Here is a 26,055-nt window from a genome sequence, read left to right as displayed (position 1 = left end):
GCTGATGTAGAGGAATATTTGCGTCCTGCTCACAGTCCTGACCTCAACACTACTGAACAACTTTGCATGGCAAGGTCTTTTCATCCAACATCAGAGCATGACTTCACAAATGAATCCTTTGGGTGAATGAATACATATTTCCAAGAATATTGGAGAAGAGGATGTTATAGCCACAAGGTGGGGTGGGGGACATGGAGACAACTAAACATAAATGCCTATTAATTGGAAATGGATGACAAGGTTTATATAAGTGTGATGGTCTTGTGTCTACAAGCTTTTGGACTCATGCAGTTTGTTCATCAGGTTTCTTGGTGCATCCATGGTCCAACTAATGGCAAACCATTGTCTAAAAGAAACTCACTGCATTGTCCACACCAAACTTATGACATATAAGCCATGTTCACCTTATTAGGTGCAATCCACCAATCTACAATATAGTATATCTGAGAAGGCTGCTAATTATGTGTGAAGGCCACAACCTATGGTGACATCAACTACTGCCAACACTCCAGTCCAGATGGCATCGAGAGCTTTGTCGATTTAGCAGACCGGACATCAAACTTTAAAGGGCTTTTGCAAACGAAGACAGAATATGTGATTCATCAGCTCTCAGTGCAAACAATGGGAAAAATAACCTGCGGTCTCAAGTAAAATGTAGTTTCCCATGATAAAAAAAAAAACATTTATCTGCCTCGAGAATATTTATCATTGAATTTCATCCATTAAACTTTAACCTGTATGAGCAGGTTTTGTCGCCTCAAGGGTTTTTCCAACGTTATGTTGGTCAGCCTATTAAAAAGCAAACGCACAATCTGTGCTGCTTTTCCTGGCATCATTTGAATGGAGGAACCTGCTGCGCACATATTTTTACAAAGACCTAGCCACAGAAATTACCAAATACACTGCCAATACTACCTCTAAAATAGGACTTTTATATAGGATTTCATAAAGATGGTGGCGAGCTGCTACCGGTAAATGAAACAGCACTGGAAATATCTTGATGATGGTACCAGCTTTCACAGGTAGAGAGTAGCAAGGCCTGAAAAGGTTGCAATGGTTAGTGGAGTCATCCTAGAAGAAATAGGGATTAGTTTTTACTTCTAACAAGGGATTGTTCTCCCCAGCCCCTTTTAGCTGGGCACACCACCCACCAATTTTCAGTAAGCACTCGTCTGTTTTTGGGTGGTTACTGAAGAGTTGGGTCAATACATGGGGTGCCACTTGCCTACATTTATTTCCCACCGAGCTTAAACAATATCTGGATTGAACACTGCTGTGGATTGGGAAGTTTGATGTTAGTTTATGCCAAGGTTTCTCAACCAGGGTTCATACAGAGGTTGCGAGGGGTTCCTTGAGCAATGAACACTCCCAGTCGACTCTCGGGGTCAGTTTAAATGACATCAATGATATTTTTTTGGTTATCTGTAAGGGTGACATTCTTCCCAATGGCCACCAATGTAAGGAGCATTCATCTCATTGACCACCACACTAATATACTGTGAACTGTGGATATAGTAGTTATAAAAGGGATACCCTGAAGACCTAAAGTTTATATCAAAGGTTCCCCCATGAAAAAAAATTTGAGAAACCCAGCTTTAAGACCATAATGATTATAAATGTCCTCCCATTTTATGACGTACAATAAAACCAATCAGTCATGTTCAAATAACTTATTAGCCCCCTGGTTAGAGGTAACCCAGGCAGGAAACAAGAAACGGAGTTCGATCAATGGTCTAGGCACGTGGCGTAGAACCAGAAGATGATCTTCCTCATAACAAAGCCTCACAGGGGAATACAAGGATTGTATGTAATCACGACTTGGCCGATGCCTCGATTTTACAACCACATGCCTTGTAAACTGACAGCAATAAGAGAATTCCCCTGGGGTTGGTTTAGCAATTAAAGCTTGGCAGTCATCCTCCTGGTGCTAAACAAATACAGGCTAAATGTGAGGAAGAGCCATAAATATAGGACACACTCAGTATACTGAAAACTAGAGGAAAAAAAAAAAAAGGTGAAAGAATGCAGAGAAGGTGCTACCGATGTACAATGAATGTTCCTGATCACCCAGTAAATAGAACATATAGGGAACATGACGGCAAAACCCATGAGAACTGCACCACTCCCTGACCTGCAAAGGACCCACCTTGGATGCTTCAGAACTGACTTGGCAATGATTCATTATCAGATACTCCACTTTCTTCTTAAGTTCCATAAATTTTTATTGTTCAATAAACGGATATGTTCTGCACTGATAAAAAAACATTCCGAAGCGTAACATGCAAGCGGTTGTGCAGTCAACAATTTTTTTTATAGCGGAACAAATATGAACACTCTTTTTTATGATACTAGTCTGAAATGCTGGTTGCAGATTGATGAATGGTAACACAGTAATCCATGCCGCTTCCTAGGAAGTCTTGTATCAGTTTACCTCATTCCATCAGCATCTTGAGTTTGTTTACACCCCAACGCACAAATCATGGGGCCATGGCGTCAGGCCTGAGAGGCTCCGGCAATCATTGGAAAGTTACTAATAAAGTGTAGCCATGGCACAAAACATTTTCAGGTCAGTGGGTCTGATTTACTCTCTTCCCTGGCGGTATGATTAATGAGGATTTTTAAATGTAAAAAAGGTAGATTTATAAATCTTCAATTTTTAGGTAATAGGTATTTAAAAATCTTCAATATTTTAAATTTACCACCCAGTCCCCCCCCCTTCGAGCCTAAGATTAGCGAGCAGATGCCCGGCCAGTATTTGCTTCCCCTGGCCTCGCGTTCCCAAGGCTCACACACTGGGGACGCGGATGCGGGCCATCGCCACGTTACGCAAATGCCCAGCCAGCATCGCCAAGGGAAGAAGATGACAGGCAACGCTAAAGGACACTGTGCGCACTGCTGGAGGAGGCCGTTGGAACGTGGGAACCAGGTAGGAGTTTTAAACTCCCTGGCAATTCAACCCCCAAGTGTGGCTCGGGGTTACCCCTTTCGGTATGGAAAATCCACCCCCAGCCACACTCGGGAATAGCGCCAGGGAGGTTAAAGCTCTCCAAGGTTGGAGAAGATACACTTTCATCAGTGAAGCTGGGTGATCCAGCAAACCTGAAATGGATCTGGTCCCGGATTGACAACATTTGCTAACAAATAGCAAATTACTTTTAGGAAATACATTCCAGGTTTGCTGGATTACCCAGCTTCACTGACAAATATGTATTCTCCCCAGCTTTGGAGAGCTTTAATAAAGGACCAGTGTCTACCACATCTAGATTAGTCTACATCTGGAAAGGGCAGGGTGGGGTAGTTTGGGAAAGAGGGAAGTGGAAGAATGATGTTGCGTGTGGATGTTACTTTTTAAATGCACTTATCCTTTATCTGTTTTTTTTTTCCCTTAAAGACTGGGTCTTATATCTTTTTAGTAAGCAGCGAGTGCATTAAACCTTCTTCTTCATAAAGAACAACAGACATCACTGCAATTTGCCACTTCCAGATATGTTAAATGCCCCTATTGGCATTGTGGTGCACTTTTAAGTAACCACTTGGCTGTTTGGGTGGTTACTGGAGACTTGGGTCACAATACAGGGGCTGCCAACCACCTACAGCTTCTTTCCACCCAGCCTAAAAGACAATCTGGGGGGAACATTAAACACCATGAGGGTCCCTGTACTCTTTGGGGGTCCATCATGCTCCATTGTGGAAAGGGAAAGGAGGGAGTTACTAAGAGCCTTGTTTTGGAAGGAACAAGTGTTCTTCTGATAGGGGACCCCGAAACAATGTGCTCAAAGTGGTGAAGTAGGAAGAGGTCAATGATTCCATTTATGCTTTGGGGAACCTGCAAAGATACATATGAGAATTTATTTATTTTTTGCATTTAAGGATAACATTAACCCTCCTGTTGTGTGTTACTTCCTCCACCTCCTAGATTGTAAGCTCTTCAGTGCAGGGTCTTCTCCTCCTCCTGTATCACTTTCTGTATCTGTCTGTCATTTGCAACTCCAATTTAATGTACAGTGCTGTGTAATATGTTGGCGCTATAAAAAATCCTATTATTATTATTATTAACAGTATTAATAATATTATTAACTATTACGCTTGTAATCAGAAATCATTAACATACAGAACTTTTCAGAACGTTTTGCTGATGAGGCTTTGCAATGTGCGCTTTATCTAAAGAATTCTAGTATGGATCTGTGGTGTGCTCAGGTGCTCACTGCAACATGGAAACACACGCATGGTGTACTGCATATCCACATTATTGTATAACACACAGATAATTTTGAAACATTGGTGTTAAGTAGCCCTCTGATTTGCCTACAGAGAAAATAGGCTGCTCGCCGACACCATAGAAAACTGCACCATCCCCTTCCTCTTTTTACCTCCCACTGACACCACTTATGCTGACCCATTTTTCTCCTCACTAGTGAACCATTCCGATTGCTACGGTGCACTAAGAATAGTGGTTGCAATCCAGCCAATTAATATTATTATACAGAAGTTATATATTGCTGACATATTACGCAGCTCACAATCTAATGTCCCTACCATAGGTATATGTCATTAACAGTCTAGGGTCTATTTGGGGGGCAAATTAACCTAACTGCATGTTTTTGGAATGTGGGAGGAAACTGAAGTACCCGGAGTAAACCCACAGAAACATGGGGAGAACCTGCAAACTCTATGCAGATAGTGTCCTGGCCGCCGAGGTTCCAACCCAGGACCCAACGCTGCAAAGGCCAGAGTGCTAACCACTGAGCCACTGTGCCGCCTATGTCACTCTACCTTTGGCCTTCTACATCATACTTATTCTCACTGAGCCAAGCAAATCCACCCCTAAACTTTCCATGCTTAGTAATTTTTTCAAGTTGTGGTGACCTGGCACCAATGGATAGGAAATGACTAAGCATGAAATTACCAACGTAAACACCAAGGAAAATTTACTGGAAATATGGGTCAGGGTCTAAGTCAGTTCTGGACAAAGCCCCATGGCTTGCCGCACCCACCTCGGACCCAGAGCCCTTTAGGAGCACAAAAAAGTAACTTACCAACCACCAGAAAATATTTCCTAATAATTACCACAATAAAAAAAGGTAAAGGAGAGGAAAGGGAAACGTTTTATTTTAGGGGAGGTAGTTGAAAGTTCCTCCTTATTCTAAAGGGAATAATTATAATAAAACCTATTTCCAGATTCTTTTGTCATTTCATTTTTGAAGCAATAAATATCAGTTTGTATAACGTTTTCTGGCTCCATATCGGAACATTATTCCTTTGTTCACGGTCCAACGCAGACCCGAGAAAAGCTAACAGTACATCTAGATCACAATTGCTGAACAAAGGAGACCAGCTGTGAGTATGAACATGAAAAGAATACCAAGAATGAAAAAACAGAAACGGCACAGAGTGTTCTAACGTTCTCCATCACCCGCCCTCGGGCCAGACTAATGTGCGCTTGAACCTCGAGTGCTAAAACGGCTTCGAAAAAAAACTTCATGAGTATCGTAATGTTTAAAGGAAATGAGAAAATGACGGTGGAGTCATCTCCAATTTAAAAGGCACTTAAGGGACATGTGGAAGCCACCAATTACGCAGAAGGCCTATTCTCTGTCTCCCAAGCGATGGGAATTGCTCTTCGATACCAAACAAACCGGCTTTGTATCTTCCCGGAGGGCGATTAAATGCGCCGCTCTTCTCTTTGCTGCCTTAACTAACGATGTCGGAATTTTACAACTTCCATTATCATTGCAATTATCAAATTATTGTAAGGAGATCCAATTGTATAATCTTCGATGCAAAGTATGCGTTTTGCATTATTATTTCATTGAGTGATTTTGATGCAACTTTTATCACTCAGGAATTAAACAAACAGATGTATGTTTAGTTTTTATTTTTCTGCCTGAATACGTATGGCATTAATGTTTGCATAAACTTAAGTGTAAAGTAACATACACACTCCCTGAAACAGTTAGCTTACCCTCTACTAAACATGGGGACACTGATCTTTTTTTGCTTCAAAGATTAGGTGATATGTTTTTGTAGAAGGGTATCAGAACCCTGTGCTATGCAGGTCCACAGTCTGGAACCTACCTATACAATTTTTTCCCTGTCCTCTTTTTGCAGGGCACACCACATTCTGCTGTTTGTGGCAGGTTACAATACAGAAGCCGCCACCTGCCTACAGCTTCATTCCACCCAGCCTAAAATAAATTCTGGGGAGAATACTGCTATACCACTGGAGAAACATCCACTAACAAAGCGGCGGTGGCACCTGGCAAAGCATGGCACAAGAAATTCTAGTTCTGTCTACCTAGTAAAAGCCTCAACCAGAGCATAGGTATCCAGGTGACCTGACTGTTCCCTATTGCTGTTAACCTATATAGTTAGGTCCCCTGCCCACCCCCAGCCTGTGATTGGGTGATTAGGGACATTTAGACTTTTCTAGAGCTGCCCCGACTCTCTGGAATGGTCTTCCTCGTCCTATTCGGCTTGCTCCTACTTTCTGGTCATTTAAAAGAGCACTCAAAACCCATTTTTTCAAACTTGCCTATCCATCTTCTTCTGGTATTTGAAACCATCACTACTTCCCACCACTACATATCCCCCATCCTATTGTGTGTAAATTCCCCCACCTACTAGATTGTAAGCTCTTCGGGGCAGGGTCCTCTCCTCCTGTATCACTGTCTGTATTAGTCTGTCATTTGCAACCCCTATTTAATGTACAGCGCTGCATAATATGTTGGCGCTATATAAATCCTGTTTATTATTAATATTAATAATAATAATAGTAATAGGGAGAAGCAACAGACTGATGAATTCATTTCTGATCTCTCCTCCTGTTGGCAAAAGCAGGAAGGGGATGCTGCTATTCCTTAGCAGAAACTAAAAATATACATTCATATTCAGTTCAGTTTTACATACCAAGAAATCAGATTGGTCCGGTTGTGCTTTGGTATTCGCCTTTAAACTGTTTTGCTAAATATCCCCATCTGTCAGGTGTGTGTGCACACGACATCACACAAACAAAGCTGTAGAGGAAAAGAAAATAAGAATTCGATTCTTACATATAAAGAAATAAAGCATCCCAGCAATAAAACGTCACAGATGCACGGCACCCCATACATCCAAAACCACCACGAGACTGTGAACAAAGATGTGGTAATAGATGCCATCCTATGAAGTTCTGGAAATGCCAGGTTCAAAGAGAACCACTCATGACCAGGTCCATGCAAGACTATGAAAATGTATTATTACAAAAATGCAGATAGTTTTGATTATACACCACTTTGAATAGCTTTTATTAGTTGTCTTAAAGCTGAAGTTTAATCTACTTTGGATTTCTCCCCAGCCCCTTTCAGCTGAGCGTACCACCCAGCGCTTTTCAGTCACCACCTGGCTGTCTTTGGGTGGTCACTGGAAATCTGAGGCAGGGGCCGCCACACACCTACAGCTTTTTCCCACCCAGATTTACAAACTTCTGAGGGTAACAACGTATTTATATTTTACCTTTCCGGGTTCCCCACCTCATTATGTATTTCAAATATTAAATAAAACCTGTTTATCTAACCACTGTGTCTCTGTGTGGCAGATTATGACTGGTGGGAGGTAGACAACAGGTTGCCATACATTGTTTCCTGAAAACATCACAGCACCCTGCTTTAATACCCCTTGCTAGAGCCCTCAGTCCTAAATCATGTTGAGTATTTGCTCCTGGAGGGAGGTGCTTCTATATAAGGAAAAACCAATGAATGAAAGGGGTGGGGTCATTGACAGTTAAGCTGGGGAGGGGCTAAATTATCCTGGACATCCAGCTTGTAAACGAGACAGGCTCTATCTGACTTCAAATAGCTGGACACATCTTTTCTATCTTTTTTTTTTTGTTGTATACCCCTACAGCCATGTTGCCCAGGGAGGATGAGAGCTACCTTAGAATAAATGCCACATGGGATAAGAACATTTCCCAGTCCAGGGCAGTGTTCTCCCTAAAAATGTTTAAACTGGAAGGGAAGAAGCTGTAGGTGGATAGTGACCCCTGTATTGTGACCCAACCTGTCAGTACCCACCCAAAAACACCCAGGTGGTTACTGAAAAGTGCCGGGTGGTACACCCAGCTACAAAGGGCTGGGGAGAACAGTGCAGGATCCAATGATAAATACTCTCATTCTTCCATAAAGGCTATAAACACACTTGATGACTGTCACCTAAGACTAACAATTGTGATCATCTTGGGTGAAAATCTAGCATAGCCAGCCCCTAGCGTTGTTCATCATTCCATACTGTCGGATTAATGAGTGGATGGAAGGAGCACAAAACGGAGTGCCCCCCCCCCCTCTCTCGTCTTCCCTCCTCCTCTTTCCATTAGCAAGCGTTCATTCCACTGTTACTGGAAACAATCACAAAAGCTTCCCTCTTCCCTATATCCAACAAAACAAAAAAAAAAATTGCATCTTTGGCAGAGCCAGTTGTCATTCAGCTTCTTAGAAGATCACAACTGTTCCAACCTATCCTCCTAAAAAAGGTTGCAAAATGGGCGTAGGTGAATTATGAGGAGGTGGAGCTTAGATACAAGAGAAGAAATACCTGTTAAAGTGGTAAGGTCTAATACTGCCCATTCAAATGACCCCAATATCATACCAGTAGGCAATCTCTCCTTCTTTTACAAAGAGCGCATTGTTTTCTTTGAAACAGCAGGCTCACTTATAAATAATCATTTCCAAGGTAAAAAGGCAGCTTGAAATATTCCTGACGCCTTTAACAGACTTGTAAATGTGCAACAGCAAAGACATATTTTATTCTTTTTGTATCAATATATACATATAAACACTTTGAACGCTGCCAAAACTCACATCATGATTTTCCTTTAAACCAGAAACTTAATGTGGCAACATTGACTCATCGAGCAAGAATGCGCCAAGGATTTGCTGCTGAACAAGACAAGTCTTCCCACATGTAGAGAAGAATGAGAGGTGACTGCCGATACAAGCACACCTCTAAAGCAAATCAACCGCAATAAAGAGGAAAAGTCAGATCTGGTTCCCTAGTTTCATGAGGCTGGGCAATAAAACGATGGGTATTAGCGAGCGATGTCCACCGTTCCAAGTATTGCTGCTATAATTGATTTATTCCTGACCTCTCCATTCTTAGGAAATGTCATCTAGGAGAACAAATTTCTGTCTATTTGACAAACAACGGCAAACAACGGAGCTCATTGTAAGTGATCTGAGTGTTGATGGACACCCTGAAACCCAACAGCAGTTTTGCAATGCTGGGGGGGCTTACAATGCAACATGGCAGACCACTAAACTTACGGACTCCGGACTGCACATGCGCAGGGAGCCGTGTGTCACTCAAGGGGGAACTTGTCCCAAAGTGACGTCACAATGCCAGAACCGGCCTGTGATGGGAGAGTGGGTGAGTTGTGTCCAGAGACACAACTCGCCCACCCCCCTGAGCTTGCGATACATACCAGGGACATGTTCCGCGGCTCTGGCCAGAGCGCCTGCAACCCCCAAGGAAGGTCTGTGGACCACAGGTTGGGGTCTAACGGCCCAGCTGTCAAGGCGGCTGCGGCCGACTAGTGGGCTGCAGACCGGAGGTTAAGGACCCCTGACTTACTGCATGATATCGGAGGTCTCCTTGCCCAAGTCGATCACGATTATATTGGACAAAATAAACCTTACCTTAGGCTATGTACACACGTCAGATGATTCTCATCGGGTAATACTGGATGAGAATCTGGCATGTGTACAGCGCTCTTTGTGTCAACGGCCATCCTGGCTGATCCACGAATGATGGACAACAAGGATCTAATTAAAGTGAAGGCAGCGGGGTGCTGCTCCGTCGTCCCCCCCCCCCCCCCCCCCCTCCATAGAGCCGAACGGTGCTGTATGTACAGCATTCGTTCATACATCGTTCTGTTGTTGGATTGTGAAAGATCAATTATTGCACGTGTGTACCCAGCCATAGACGCTATATACGAAAGACAAATTGAAAATAAATACAAATAATTTCTACCGCAATGGGTGGTTTCTGAAGTGAAGGACAGCAAAACTGAGAAACAAAAACCACAGAAGGCCATGGGGAATGGTGGAATGACACAAACAAAGTAGAACCCAAACCTATATTTTAAAGTTTTTCATTATATTCAAAGTATTAAAACCACGGCAGCCAACAAGGAGGAAAGGGGTACTTCTGTACCGGGCCCCGATTAAATGAGCTTGCCTTTTGTAATGATGGAACGTTTGGGCAGGAAGTTTACCTAGTATGGAACCTGGAAGTTTCGGATCAAATCTTTCAAATTTTTAAAATGTGCTACTAACTACATGACGGTAAAAAAAAAAAAAAAAAGAAGTTCACCAAGCAATGCAATACTTCTCAACCCAAACCTATTGTATCATACTTCATGGTGGAGGACACAAGGTCACTGCTTCTAGAGCGGAGATTTTTAACCAGGATTATTATTATTATTATTATTATTATTAAACAGGATTTATAAAGCACCAACATATTACGCAGCGCTGTACATTAAATAGAGATTGCAAATGACAGACTAATACAGACAGTGATACAGGAGGAGAGAACCCTGCCCCGAAGAGCTTACAATCTAGTAGGTGGGGGAATTTCACACACAATAGGATGGGTTCCTTTAGAGGTTCCCAAAAGTTCCTTGAGCAATTTGTGCCTCTCGAGTCAGTTTAAGTAACGCCAATGGTCTTTGTGGCCATTTGTAAGGGTGATATTCTTCCCAATCGCCAGCAATGTAAAAGGAATTTTTCCCAGTGATCAATGTTATTACACTGTGAGCTGTGGATTTAGTAATAATTTCCAGCGACTATTCACTGATGTCTATCACTAGGCTACACACTAGGCCAGTGTGTCTTGAGCGTTTTACTATTGGGAATCCTTAAAATAACTTTTAGGTCCTCAGAGAACCCCTTCTATAATTACTGTATCCACAGTGCTAATTGGGAAGAATGCCTTACATTGCTTGCTGGCCATTGGGAAGAAGACCACCCTTACAAACAGCCAAAAAGAACATTGGTGTTAAACTGACCTGAGAGGTACAATTGCTTATGGCTCAAGGAACCTTTAACAAACCTCCTGAGAAACACTAATATCTCAAAATTTCATCTTCATCAAGATTGCCTATGAATATCCAACAGCAATCCCTACTCACCTGAACCCGCACCATTCATTGTGCCAGGAAAAACTAGGCACCCTCTAGCAACTTGCTATATTTGTATTTGTAGATGAAGGTCATCTTGGAAGACAAAAGGCCATGGACCTTGTTAAAGCTCTCAGAGACCAGAGAAGATAGAGCATCATGGGGGAACCTAAGGGATCCAGCAAACCTGGACTGGCAACTGCCTTGGGGTGTACATAAGAGCAATTATCAGACTCTCCAACACAAGGTTGCCTATGAGTACAACAGCAAATCCTACTTCTCCACTCATCTCAACCTGCACCGCATCCATTGTGCCATATCAAGTGCTGCGATGGACCTGCATTCTGGGTGTGGGTGTCTTCTCACCTTTACCTGCAAGTTGGACAGCCAAGAACATAAAAAAAGTAGCACAGCATATAAAAAAAGACAAGGTGCAGCAAGTGCGCAAAAGTAAAAGAACAGGATCATGCACTATCTCACAAAGACGTGCCTATTGGGCGTAAGCTATTATTAAACTTTCACGGTCAGTAAAACTGTTGTAAGGCCATAGGAACATCTCAAACACAACATCTGTAGCCCCGTCTTCGTTCTTTGCATTCACTCCTTCTCTATACTTTTGCAGTCTGTACAATGAAACCATCAAAAATAGTAACTGCACCTGGTCAAAAACAAACTATTGATAGTTTCAGGCTTCTAAAGTTACAACAGCTTAGAAAAGTTCCAGGGTAACATTTCCTACACGTGCAGAAATCACTGCAACTCTCTATACTGTTGGGCGTATTGTATACACAGCCCGATGTTTGCTTCTTCTGCACTTTCCTTTCCAAAGAAACAATGAAATCTGAAATGATTTTAATATCCAATCACACTGATTATTTTAGACGTAGCGAGATCGGGCACGTTGGGAAATATACTGATTAAAAAGCAAAAGTGTAGTTATGTATGAACAGCCGACCAAATCCAATTGGTGGAAGGGCAGAATATTGTACATGTGCGCCATGTTTTTGGGTTATTAATTACCAACCAGAAAATGAATTGGACCACTTGCTGGAACACACAATTTCCAGCACCCATATGTCAGGCCTAAGGCTACGTACACACGTCAGATGATTCTCGTTCGACAATTGCCTCAGGGCCGATATCGGATCAGAATCTGACATCTGTACAGCGGTTGTAGTTCGTCGTTCATGGGTTTGTCCTGGTGGATCCACGATCGATCTTAATGGAAGTAAAGAAGAGAGAGCGCAGCAGGTGCGCTCCGTCATTCTCCCCCCTCCGTTCTCCATAAAATGGTGGTATATGTACAACGCTTGTCCAGTCTTGAAAGATCCTTTCCAATGACAATTATTGAACGTGTGTACCCAGCCTTACTTATGTTACCTCTGCTATTTGTCCTATGAACATTGCAGGACCAGACTACAAAAACCTGGAGGGGTTCTGTAATCCAAAGAGAGCTGGAAACAGTGGTTTAGAACCAAGGTTCCATGCAAACCTAGGGGTTCGGGTTCCGTCAGAGGTTGCTAACGGTTCTTTAAGCAATATGTGCATCTTGGGTCAGTTCAAGTGACACCAACAATTATTATCTGTAAGGGTGACATTCTTCCCAATGACCAGCAATGTAAGAAGAATTCTTCCCAGTGACCATAATACTAATATACTGTGAGCTGTAAATATAGTAATTATAGGTGGGGTTTTTTCAAAGGTTCCCCCATGTTAAAGAGGTTGAGAAAAGCCGGTCTAATGAATAGGATCGCAGCACCAGCAGAGAACAACACAGAAATCCGTCAGCTTCCTATTATATTTGCACTAATCAATCAGACACAACAAAGTGCCTTGCATATTTTTACAGACCAAAAGGATTCGGATAACAAAGGATCATTGTCGGGGCTTATATAAACTTTTACAGAAGTGTTTTGTGGCTTCATCACACAGAAAGTCAGCTGATATTTTTCCAACATGACTTTATTTCAGTTTGGTGTAGCCCACAGTATATTGCATCAAAGATTTTTAATATTTGCACAATGCTGACACCCCAGGGCCTCTATTAACAGTGATATCCGAGAAAGCACCGTATCTCCAGAAGAAAAGGCAAACGTTACCAAAAGGTTACACTTGTCATGAGACGATCAGAAGTTTTCAAAAAGTACAAAAAGGTAACTTTTCCTAAAACAGAAGAAAAATAGGGAAACCACGAGAGTTTCCTGGGATTTTTCAGACATTTTGTTTATAAAAAGAAGGACCAAATTGACAACATATAAAAGGTGATAAAAAAACAATTTATTAAACAACCAATAAAATACCTAAAATATACTCTGTTCACTGCATATTATTATAGGTCTCAATTTTAGATGCTAGATACATGTCCTACGTGTTTCGCAGAACTTAATTTGCTTCATCAGGAACAAAGAGACATATCTATAGTGGTAGATATTGCACCGAGGACAGCGAGGTGGTTCTTTCACACAATGGTATACATGACAGGACCAACGGCATAGTTATAAACCATGATTTATGAGAATATAGAGCTTCTTAACACTTACAATGCTTCAGGCCCCCGCTAACTAAACTGCATCCATACAGCCCAGCTCCATCTTCAGAGAATTTGTTTCTTTTCTTTGCTCTGATTTTGACTATATTGTCCCTGGGGGGTTGAAATTTTGAAGTAAGATTTGCTACCTTTTGTGCATTGCACACCCACCCATCTCTTTCTCAATTCTGTTTTGTGTAGCAATAAATTGGGGATGTGGCATATATTTAATTTACAGAGAAAGAGAACTGCCTAGCTTTTCCAAAAAATACAAAGGCCTCTCGTTGTGCAAATCTGACTGACCTGCCGATTCTGTGATCTTGAATCACCTACCCAGCTACAGGCATGTCAATCACTTTCACTTGCCAAAGACTTTCCGATACCTTCACATGATCTGCATAATTGTCACAGTATTGTATAAAGAAAGGACATTGTAAGTCAGAGGATCAAATGGAAGCTCCTGTGTTTAGGGTAGGAAGGTTTTACTTTGAAGTACAGTGTTCTCCCCGGCTCCTTTTAGCTGGGCGCAACACCCGGCACTTTTCAGTAACCACCCGGCGGTTTTTGGGTGGTTGCTGATAAGTTGGGTAACAGCACAGGGGCTGCCACCAGCCTAAATTTTCTTCCCACCCAGCTTTTTGTTTGTGTTGCAGATCGCTTCTCACTTCCTATTTGCCTGGACACCTTGGTAAGAGGTAAACCCCAAACAGCAATAAGATCAACAGTGGACTACCAAATTCTTTATATTATATAAAAGAATGGCTAACCCTTTTATATAAATAAAAACATTCTTTTTTTCTTTAATTTGAAGGGAAGGACCCCCCCCCCCCCATTCCATAAAGACTGAAGGGGAACCTCGCCTGGGACACATACATCATGTTTCCCAGAAAGCTTTGGGCTGCTTCTTTTGCACATGCGTGATCTCAGGCATGCACAGAAGGTGTTTTCTTAGAATTTAAAAAAAGTGCAGATTTCAAGCATGCTCACTGATATCAACACATTTACAGGAAGGTGCATAATCCGATCTCAGATGTAAGAAGAACCAGGAAGAGGAGGAAAAAGATGGTGGCACCTGGTCCAGTCCACACCAAAAAGAAGGACATGATGGCTTGGGATCGACTGGATTAAGATCACGGAGGAATCAGCAGCTTTTAAAAGTGTATTTTTTTTTGTATAACTGAAAGTTCTACTTTAATCCTTCCCCACTGTATCTAAAAGTTTAAACATGCAAAAGCTTGGCTGGAAATTAATTAAAATGTTAAACCTACAACCTAAGAAAAAAAACATATTACTGCTATACAAACAGAATGAATGTTCCTGAACCAGTGTCAAGAATCCTTATTAGAACTAAGCAAATGCAAATGTTCTCTTTTATTTATTTTATAGAAACCTGCAGGCTGGTCCAGATTTACCTTTGCCTGAGGCTACCCCCCATTGTATTTGTGGCTCCAGCGTGTCCGGTGTCTTCTTGAACCAACTTCTGGGTTAAAGCGAAAATCGCATGTTAGGAAGGGTTTATGCATGGGAACGCACTTGTTATTGCAAGGGGCTGGTGGGAAGGAATTTCTATTTATATATAACCTGGTCATCTAGTTTTGTATTTCGTCTAGAAAGCACAGACAGGAGGACGACTTTTTCTGTTTGACTTAAGTGGAACTTAAAGATCAGGTAGGGAATTATTGCAGAAAGGGACAGGTGATATCCAATCAAGATGGACAAAGATTGTATATAGGAAAAGAAAAAAAAAAGAAGAAAATGGCGGCACCCAGAGAGGTAATGGGGTCAGGTAAGTGTTGAACCCAGAAATCTTTCTAAGCCGGGTGGGCAGAAATTGTAGGCGGGTGGTGGCCCCTGTATTGTGGCCCAACTCATCAGTAACCACCCAAAAACAGCCAGGTGGTTACTGAAGAGTGTCGGGTGGTGTGCCCAGCTAAAAGGGGCTGGGGAGAACACTGATAGTTTTATTGTAGGTCACCAAAGGGTACCCCTAAACACCAAAATACTCACCTTACCATTTCTGCCTTGCAGCTCCTTGCTGTACGACAGTCGGCACTAAAATTGTGTGTATCTGCCATTGTCATAGATCAGTGTTTGGGCATAGTGATCGGCCGCTAGACCTGGGCATCATCCTAGAGGAAGAGGGAACATGATCCCCCCCATACTCCAAAGTTTAGGTATTCTTGCAAGGGAGCAAGAAGAATAATTTGACGTCATCTCCTAGCTTGCATCTGACCATACAGTAAAGGAGCAACACACTGAAAAGTCCAACTCTCTGCTAACCATCACTCCACACAGTGTTCTCCCCAGCCCCCTTAAGCTGGGCGCACCACCCAGCACTTTTCAGTAATCACCCGGCTGTTTTTGGGTGGTTACTGATAAGCTGGGTCACAATACAAGGGCTGCTACCCACCTACAATTTCTTTCCACCCAGCTTAAAATAATTTCTGGTTTGATCACTGCCAAATGTATTGCAGGGAGCAGGGCATACAGACTAGAATTGATTTTCAGCTCCAGTAAGCTTTAATGCACATTATGCATTCTTTACACAGCATGACTGTAAACAGAGCCCATAACATTTAAAAAAGGACAACTTTTGGAATTTACAGAGCAGGAATTGAGCAGAAGGAAGATGTAAAGCACGATCTGTAACCACTGAGCCACTGTATTGCCATAATCCATGGCCTGCCATACCACACACTTCTAATTAAGAGGAAATGTCACCCTAGTGATGGAGCGTTGGAGCAGATGTGTGCTTCTGCTGCTCTCCTAACAATTCCGCATTGCAAAGTAGCAGAGACCGGATTGCTAAGAAAACAGAACACTCGCCTGTTAATACAAAGGAAAGAGCAACACAACAGAATCAGGTAAGTTGTCTTTTTGGTGATTCTGGTATTGACAATTGTAAGCTTAGATTGTAGGCTCTTATGGGCAGGGTCCTCTCCTTCTCTATGGTCTGTATCTGTCCGGTATTTGCAACCGCTATTTATTGTACAGCGCTGTGTAATATGTTGGCGCTATATAGATACTGTTTATTAGAATAACGCAGGCCTTGCAGAAGGAACACTACCCCATAGCAGGGAAGGAAGGTTATGTACATTTTATATTACCAGTACCAGCAAAACTGGATTATTCCTTCCAAGCTGACACACAAATATAGTTACAAAGTTAGTCAAATTGAAAAAAGTCTAATAAGTTTAGCCACTAGGGAAATAAACATATCCCAGATATAAAACCTTATAAGACATAGTTGATCCAGAGAAAGGCAAAAAAAATTTGTTCCAACAGGGGGAAAAAATTCCTTCCTGATTCCATGAGGCAATTCGATATTCCCCGGATCAGCAGCCTCTGTTATCTTTAATTTAAAGCTTTAATCCCCAGTTATATTCTGTGCTCCTACAAAAACATACAGCATTTTCTTATAGAACTTGCTGGAACTACTTTCCTGAGGGAGCCGATTCCACATTTTCACAGACCTTACAGTGAAGAATCCCTTCCTAATCTGGAGATTAAACTTCTTTTTCTCCAGACGCAATGAGCGCCCCCTTGTCCCTTGTAATGACCTTAAAGTGAATAGTTGAGAAGAAAGTACATATATATATATATATAAATAAATCTTCTGTATGCACCACACCTCTTGTGAACATAGTAGTAGCCTGGTATCATCCTGACAACATCACCCTGCTGCAGAGCTGTGGGTGAGACACGGCATTCAAAAACTGTCGGGAGGCGGATACAAGACCAGTCCTGAGAGCAGAGCTGGGACTGGTCTTTACTACAGGAAACATGCAACCATTGTTTTCTGCTGGGATCCAAGAAAAAAAAAAAACAGTCAGTGGAGACCAAAAAAACACATTAACCTCTCATATTTATGCAATATTGGCTTAGCCTGGAGTTTGGCTATTTAGCATTCGGTATTGATGTAACTCTCCTGCCCTCAGACTTGGTAGAAATAAAAGATAAAATGAATTACATCACCGCCTGGGTTTTAGCAGAGGGCTACGAGCTTTAGGAGGATGTTTAATGAGATCATTAAACTCTTCCAACAACCTAGAAGATAATAAAAACTGAAAAGCCATAAAAAGTCAAGGCGAGTCCCATGTGATTTAAGTCAGCAATGTCTACTTTAATGGCCGACCTTGGTGACCAAAACCAATCTCTGTTTTACCTAACCGGTCAGCTATTCTCCCTTTCTTTTTTTATTTGTTTATGCAGATAGAGCTCCAGTATTTGAATGCGAAATTCCTGGGTTCAGTTTTTACTGTATGCACAATAACTGCATGGAGTTTTCTACATTCTCCTAGATTGTAAGCTCTTCGGGGCAGGCTCCTCTCCTTCTCTTGTGTCACTGTCTGTCATTTGAAACCCATATTTAATGGACAGCGCTGCGTAATATGTTGACGTGATATCAATCCTGTTTATTAGCAATAGTAATTATATCAGTGCGTCCTTGGGTTTCTGTTTCCTTCCACAATCCTGGAGGACCAGGAGTCTGGCGGTAGAAGCCTAACTTGTGTATAGATTTAGCAGGGTCAAGCTTGCTTTTTAAAAGAATACTTTTACGCATCAATAAGAAAGGTTGGCTGCATTTCAGCCATCATTGGAATTTTGATAGGTGTGTACGTGTATGACTGTTGAAAAATGTCACAAGCCTGTTTGAAGAAATTCCAGACACAGAAATAGCTATTGCCAAAAGCTCCACTGAAAGCCAAATTATAATGGAGTCAGGCTGCATATGCAGAGATTGATTTTACTATCAATGTCCTGCAGCAACTTTGCACTGGAGAACATTGGAGAGTCTGATAATTGCTCCTATGCCAATGGTCTCTAGGGCACTGGAAAGTTGCCAGTCCAGGTCTACTGGATCCCTTGGGTTTACCCATGATGGTCTATCTTCTCCAGTATCGAAGAGCTTTATTAAATCAGACCCATGGCCTTTTGTTTTCCAAGATAAGCATCTTCACCTACAAAAAAAAATATAGCAAGATGCTAGATAGAGGGTGCCTAGTCCTCTGCCTGGCACAATGGGTGGGTTGAGGTGAGTAGGATTTGTTGTTGGGTACTCATAGGCAATATTGGTGAAGATGGAAATTTGGAGTATTTCTGATTCTCTAGTTCCTCCAGAGGTTGCTAGGAGTTCCTTGAGCAATGGCAATGAGCAGTTTGCACCTCTCGGGTCAGTTTAAGTGACACCGATGATCTTTTTGGTAAGGGTGACAATCTTCCCAATATAGGAGGAATTCTTCCTACTGACCACCACACTAATGTGGTGATTAATGGATACAGGAATTATAGCCGGGGTTCCCTGAAAACCTGAAAATTATTTCAAGGGTTCCCCCATGTTAAAAAGGTCAAGGAAAGCTGATTTGGGCCCTTTAAATCCCCTTCTGCATTCATGCCCCATGTAAGCGACACCAGAATCAAATATGGCTGAATCAGCCAAAGCAACAGCCCTATCCCCATCCTAATTTATTCCCTTCAGATCGACAGATTGCCTGGACCAGCCGGGCCTGGCCGAATCCTCGCCGCTCTCACTTAACACGTCCGGGCTATTAATGGACGACTCTGCATCAGACGTTAAAAATTGTACTCAGAGACAATCAATGGCGTATTATTATCTACATCAAGTTGGGAGTTGATTACAGTGACGTGGGAATCCTGCCCGACTTTCCTGAGAATTTATAGGAAATCAATCAGCGCTGAATGAGGTATGACAAGGAACGTCTCCGGGACAATTCTAGAGGTAATGGAGCTCCTGTAATAGCAAGTTCCTGTTACCTCCAAGCCCGCTCCAACGGAGTCCAGGAAAAAAAAAAATGTGCCTGTAAAACACACTGATCATGCTGGGCTCCTCACCAGGGTGGAACAGGAAGTACCCGGGTTGGATCCTTGTGTAACCATGCAAATATTTCCTCCCGCTGACCTCCAGTGCAGATCGGCTGTATACCTCGGTCAGAAACACCTACCGGGCCTGCTGACTGGACAAGAAAGGAGAACCATTGTTTGGCCCCTACGACTGCAAAGTTACCCTGCAAAAAGAAGAAAAACTGCATGATCAGCTGTTTTTTTGTGTTTTGCTGAGTAAGAGCATTCCGATTACAACCTCCCCATAAAATGCAACTCATTTGGACGGCAATGCAAGCAGGCGAACTGATTAAAAGCCGGTTAAAAATGCATGAGCGGACTGCAGGCTCCAACATGCGTGGCACGAAATCAGGTCTCTTGGTCCACCTCCCACTCATTCCACCCCCGCGAATACCAGGACACGCCGTACCGATCTCCCAGTTTTAAAAAGAAAATATCAAAGCGGCCGAGCATTTAGAAAAGTTTTCAGAAAGAAGATTCCTCGCCTACGCAGCATCTGTGCCAGGGAGGAGCAGAAGTTGGGATATCACAGAGCGAGGGAGAAATAGAAAAGTGTGAACATGCCGGAGGAATCAGACACAACGCAGGAATCGGGATAACAGGACAGGGCGGGGCTTCGGATAACAATCTTGATTGGCTGGGATGACGAAATTCCTGCATGAGGGATTTTTCACCCCGACACATGCAAGGGAAGTCGGGATTACCAGGAAATCCCAGGAGGCTGCTCCTTCTGCTCATGCCTGTATACATATAGAATATACAGGCTCTGGGGGTAAATATATATATATATATATTATATATATATATATATATATAAGAATATACAGGCTCTGGGGGTATATATATTTATTACACAGGCTCTGGAGGTACACACACAAATATACACATATATAGAGGACTGAGCCTAGTGTGGTCCAGCCATGTAGCTCCGCCCCCAGCACTCACCCTCCGTTTCCGTCCCGTTATGTGTCCTCTCACGTCCCACCTCCTTCTCCGGTGTCCCGGGCTCCTCTTACCGAGGGGGCAGGGCAGCCGACCGCCCCTCTCACGCTTGCGCAGGAGCAGCGGCGTTCGCCGGTCTGAGTTCGGGGAGGAGGGAGGGGGGATTCTAGTCACGTGTAGAGCGCCCCCTCTTCAGTCTCAGGTCACGTGACGAGCCCAGGCGCCTCCTTCATCGCCCACTCTGCTCTGCACTGCCAGAGGCGGCGCGTGCGCGGCCTTGGAGAGGCTTCCTCTGGTTACCATGGTGACGGCTGACAGGCCCCAAATGTAGGAGAATAAATAATGCAAACTAAACCTAAAATAGCAATAAAGCTGAATACACAAATTACACAAAACAGAAAAAAATCCCAGTCTCCAATAAAAAAGTATTACGCAATATAAAGATCAATTTAAAAAAGTGAACTGCCAAATTTCATAAATATTTCAAAATTTTATAAATTTTTGTTTAATAAAAAAAAATCCTTTCTAGAGTTTTTATTACAGGCCTATTACGTGACCTCTTTCTTTGCATACCCCCTGGAAAAAACAGTAGAAGTTGGACCAGGGACCTGGTTTTAAACCACATGGGGCACTGACCAAAACAAGGCCCTTTTGGCGGGAATGCTTACCGAGGTTCAGAATGATCTGGAGCTGTGCATTTATATACAGTTGTAAAAATTTAGACTTCTTGCTAATGATCTCTAAAAAATATTTGGCTTGGAATATTTGACCCCTGGGCAGAGTAATTAAGGTTTAGGGGAGGATTGTGGGAGTTATTAAGAATGAGGAGCCCTGGGCTATTGCCATGGCTGTCCCCTTTCTAAACCCAAGCTTTGAGGAGTCACCGGACAGAAATATGCCAATAGACAATCACAATCGACATTGCAGAGATCAAAATAATTACCCCTCAGAATCCAATGTTCCTGCTATAATCATAGGCTAAAGGCAGATTAGGGTTCAGACAATTAACATACTGAGATGGTTTGATTTTTGGGTCTGGATCCCATCAAAACACAAGGGGAACATATGGAAAATCTAGGACCATCGAACTACAAGGTTTGAGCGCCAACCACTCCACCGCCATGCTACCCGTGCAGAAGTGGTTGTCTTGTTTTATAGTTCTATGAAAAATTCAGACATCAGACAAGAAAATTTAACAATATGGGTGATGACCAATAGCTATAATTTTTGCATTTGCCACATCCCAGATAATAATAAATATAAAGTTTCCAATAAATCAGAAAATTTTGGGGACTTTTAAGGCACCAATATTTCTTACAAATGACAATCTTTAAATCATAAATACTGTACAAGGAATTAAAAAAAAAAACTGGAAAAACCTGTATTAAAAACATGTACTAAGACATATAGCACAAAATGTGATGCTGAATTCTTGACATGTTTCGTGGAACTAGTCCACTTCCTGAACATATATGTGTAAGTGTGTATATATTTATTATATATATGATGTAATTAAAATATTTAGAATTTTTGGATTGTTGATATATATATATAAAATGTTATTGTTTGTAGACTGGAACTAGTCCTCAGGAGGGAAAAAAGCCTACAAACAATAAAATTTTATATATATATCAACAATCCAAAAATTCCAATAATTTTATTTACATCATATATGTTATAAATATCTATACATACTTACACATATAGGTTGAGGAAGTGGACTAGTTCCATCAAACATGTCGAGGATTCAGCATCACATTTTGTTCTATATGTATTAGTACATTTTTTTAACACACATTGGTTTTTCCTGTTTTTTTTTTTTTAACATTCTTTGTATAGTATTTGTGAATTAAAGATTGTCTTTTGTAAAAGAAATATTGATAATTTGGTGCCTTAAAAGTCCCTAAAAATTTTCTGTTCTCTTGGAAATCAGTAAAGAAAATGTTGTAAACCAACGTCTGAACACTTTTTAAGCTACGATACAATGGTGAAGGGAACTGCGTGATTCTGAGACACGGTGGTAATCTTTTACTGATTACTAATACAAGATGGGCAATCTTTAGGTGGAAATTTGTACTTGGAACACTTTCATTAAAAAAAGAAGTTACCTTCCCAATTTAGGTCTCTTACTAGACCCCATGGTGGCCAGGGCCGGGGATGAAGGGGATTTGCCAGCCCTAATAAGATATTGGTGGCCATGAGTGGAGATGAGACATTGAGAACGTCAAAGTAGGACCTGATGACATTGTTACCCTGTACAGTGGCATCCTATTGTATTGTATTGGAAGGAGGGATACAAGTGTTGTCACCACCAGGGCTGCCATATTGGGGGGGACAAAGGGTACTTCTGTCCTGGGCCCTAATCAAATAAAACTTGACTTTTGCAAAACTGGAATGCCCAGGAAGTTTACCTAGCTTGGGAATTTTCTGATGGCGGTCCTGGCAACCACTAATAACCCTTCCCCTAATCAGTACAGGGCACATATCTGTCTGACCCAGCGGGGGTTCAGTATAGGACCTCACTCACTTCTAAATGCAAGGCACCGTATTTCAATGAGGGCTCTCCTGGCACCCTTTAAAATTTGCAAATATTATATTTCCTCTTCCTGGTCGACTCAACTTATTTCCCCAAAGAACAACTTGTCCTGATTTTGTTCATCCGTATCCAACAATATTTCCATGTTTATTTTTCAAACATGAACGCAAGTTGTAAAAACATATCCTCCTTGGTGTGCCTACATGAAAGGTAATATTTGCAGTTCTTGTTGACTCAAGGTGAATATTTGCCAGGGAACAATGTAAAGGTCCTGTGAAGCAACATTGCAGATGTAATTCTACACCAATATGTATGATGTGACTCACCAAACACCTGCTTTGTTATTAACCCATATATCAGGCTCAGTTTGCAGAACATAGCGGATGTTGTAAAGAAAAATAGGAATGTAATGTGCAAATGAAGCATAAAGATTGGTAAGGTATTAATGGAGGACACCACATGGCCTTCATAGGTGGAAACATGGATTGGGCAATGGAATATTACGTTTTGTAATGCGTTGCTTGGAAAATGAAAGAACTATGAGGATGGTGATAACGATTTCTTTAAAAGTCCTTTGCCCATTTAGGTCTCTTACTAGACCCTGTGGTGGCCAGGGCTGGGGTGTAGGGTGGAGGCTGGGATTTGCTTTATGGGCCAACTAATAAAAAAATGGTGGCCTTGACTGGAGATGCTTCGCTGGATGAGACATTGATCAAAGTAGGACTTGAAGTCAGAGACACATGGTGGGCATTTTTTACCTACCTCTTCTCCATTTATACCTTGGTCTTTTAGCACCTATTTAATAGTTCTAGAATGCTAACCAACACAATACCAATGGCAGCAAAGGATGTTGGCCAAAGAAAAGGCCATTTAGTTTTGGCTGCTTAGGGCTAAGTACTGCATCCTGGTCCCATACTCCTTAATAGCAAGTAGTGCCGATATAAGCAAAGGTTCACACAGAGCAATGGAGCGATGGGTCAACTGGTAAGTATAAGGGCAAGTAAATCATTCTGAGAATTTAACCCAAAAACTCAAGGAGAAAATATTGGTGATTTTATTTTTTTTTTTTATTATTTATAGACTATCAATGGATTTAAATTTATTTCTTGTTTGACAATCTGATACTTTGAAATCTTTCACAATGTGGTATTCAACACAGTAAGTTAAAATGCTAGAATGCATAATAGAAAAAAGGCCTTTTATTTATTTATTTTATTATTTATTATTATTATTATTATTTATTTATTTTATTATTAATGTGTAATACAATATTTAGCTTCAATCTGGAGATGTTCCCTTTCATACTGCTTTATCTCAATCTTCTGGGTGAGATTTAACTCATGAGACTTAGGACAGAGAACAAACCATGAGTGTAGATTATTATGGGCCCACCCCATGAGATTGATTGTCCCAGACTGTGGCCTTGATTTATTAAAGCTCTCCAAGACAGGAGAAGATTGTTATGGGATAACCTGGGTTATCCAGCAAACCTGGAATAAATCTGTTTAAGGATTGCAATAATAATAATAATAAATCAGGTTCTGTATGTTTTGTATTCATGCAATAGGCAACACTGACACTTTTCGTCATTGGAGAATTAAATCCAGCTAAATCACATAACTGAAGACTTCATGAAAATAAATGGAGGGATTGAGGTGACAGGGGATCCAGAACCAGAAAAATTATATAATCCAGAATTCCCCTTTATCATTAAACCTATGTGAAAAGTCAGAAACATTTATTTCTTTTTCACATTTCGGTTTCTTATGATATAAAAATATCTTGCAAGATGTTATGTGATTGACAGGTCCCCATTTCATTGTGCTGCACATATTGCACTCCAATCTGGTTGTCATGCTGGAGCCTTATTGAATGTAAAAATTGTGAGAACAGATTTAGAGGATGAAGACACATCGGATTATTGAATCCGTACGTCACCAGAACTACATTGTTATTCTTTAATTTTCCTCCCACCCCAATATTTATACCCCTCACCCTATACTTCCTTTAGATCTGCTGCAGATTCTCCAAACAGGTTTCCTTTTTATCCTGCCCAAATGCGAACAAATTTTATTTTTTGCTATGGACATGCAGTCTGATATGAATCCCAATGATAGAATGCCTCTCTATAGAAATGAATGGGATTTTTTCTGGGTATGATCTGATTGGCTCCCCAAGGGGACCAGGCAAAAAATATGGCATGGTCCCTAAACTCTAGGTTGATACAAAAGCAATAAAAGCAATAAAGTAATACAGCTCTGTATTCAGTAATATAAATGTATTGTATTGGTAAATGCAAGAAGGTTTGAGTTTTATTTAGTATCAGTCCACCTGTACAGAAGAGCTCAGAGGGGGAGAGGGAGAAGCCACACATAAACCCAATCAAGTGTGCTGCAAGGAAAAAAAACAGAAAGATGAGCTTGTCCGTGTGCTGCTTCTCCTCCTAAAGTGAACAAGGCAAGCCAGGGCCGTGCTGTGTATTTAGCTTTGTGCATTGTTCAGCTTTAATTCATGTGAATTGTAAACTTAAATGACAGTTACCTGCTGTGTATGCCCAGTTTGATTCAATGCCATGCTGAGGTTAAGATTTATTAGGTCAATTTATTGTTAAACAAACTACATTGTCTGCAATCATAAAACCTTACCCACACCTAGTTAATAGCTGTTTGACCCAGGCAAATAATGAAAAATTAAAATTCTAAAGAAATGTGGCAATAGCAAGTGTTAAAATGTGATTAATATTTTCCAAGCTGTGACGTCTGGAGCAGATAAGAGAATTTTAAATGGGTTTTTAAAGGTATTTAATGCAATAAAATACGTAAAAGGTTTTTACTGTTGGAAAAACTGAAGCTTGGCATTGTTGCCTTACAGCAGGAAGTCCGCATGGAGTTTGCATTCTCCATTCTTTTTCTCAGGGTTTCGGCTGTCCAGAAAGGCTCATTTGCTTTATGTCTTCTCTTGATAAAGAAAACCTGGACAACTGATGGAGAACTTTGAGGTTTTTGGCTGACTTTCCAAACCATTCTGAAAATCAGCCAT

At 41.5% G+C, this 26,055-nt stretch overlaps 1 protein-coding gene across 5 annotated transcripts in view; it reads right to left on the bottom strand.

Moving 5' to 3' along the window:
- The window catches only part of LOC140341472 (beta-1,4-galactosyltransferase 3-like), a 66,813-nt gene extending 46,143 nt beyond the window's left edge, over positions 1-20,670 (bottom strand). For 2 of the 5 annotated variants that reach the window (XM_072427269.1, XM_072427265.1), the window contains exon 1: positions 20,484-20,670. The gene's annotated coding sequence lies outside the window, so the exon portion shown is untranslated. Of the gene's footprint in view, positions 1-6,906; positions 7,014-19,529; positions 19,703-20,483 lie in introns of all 5 variants that reach the window. The other 3 variants (XM_072427267.1, XM_072427268.1, XM_072427266.1) reach the window with 3 other exon arrangements.
- Between the last annotated feature and the right edge of the window lie 5,385 nt (positions 20,671-26,055).

The sequence above is a fragment of the Pyxicephalus adspersus genome, chromosome 11, assembly GCF_032062135.1.
Source record: "Pyxicephalus adspersus chromosome 11, UCB_Pads_2.0, whole genome shotgun sequence".
In the NCBI taxonomy this organism is placed as follows: domain Eukaryota; kingdom Metazoa; phylum Chordata; class Amphibia; order Anura; family Pyxicephalidae; genus Pyxicephalus; species Pyxicephalus adspersus.
Note: the sequence above shows the minus strand (reverse complement) of the source record. Positions and strands in the feature narration are given on the sequence as shown.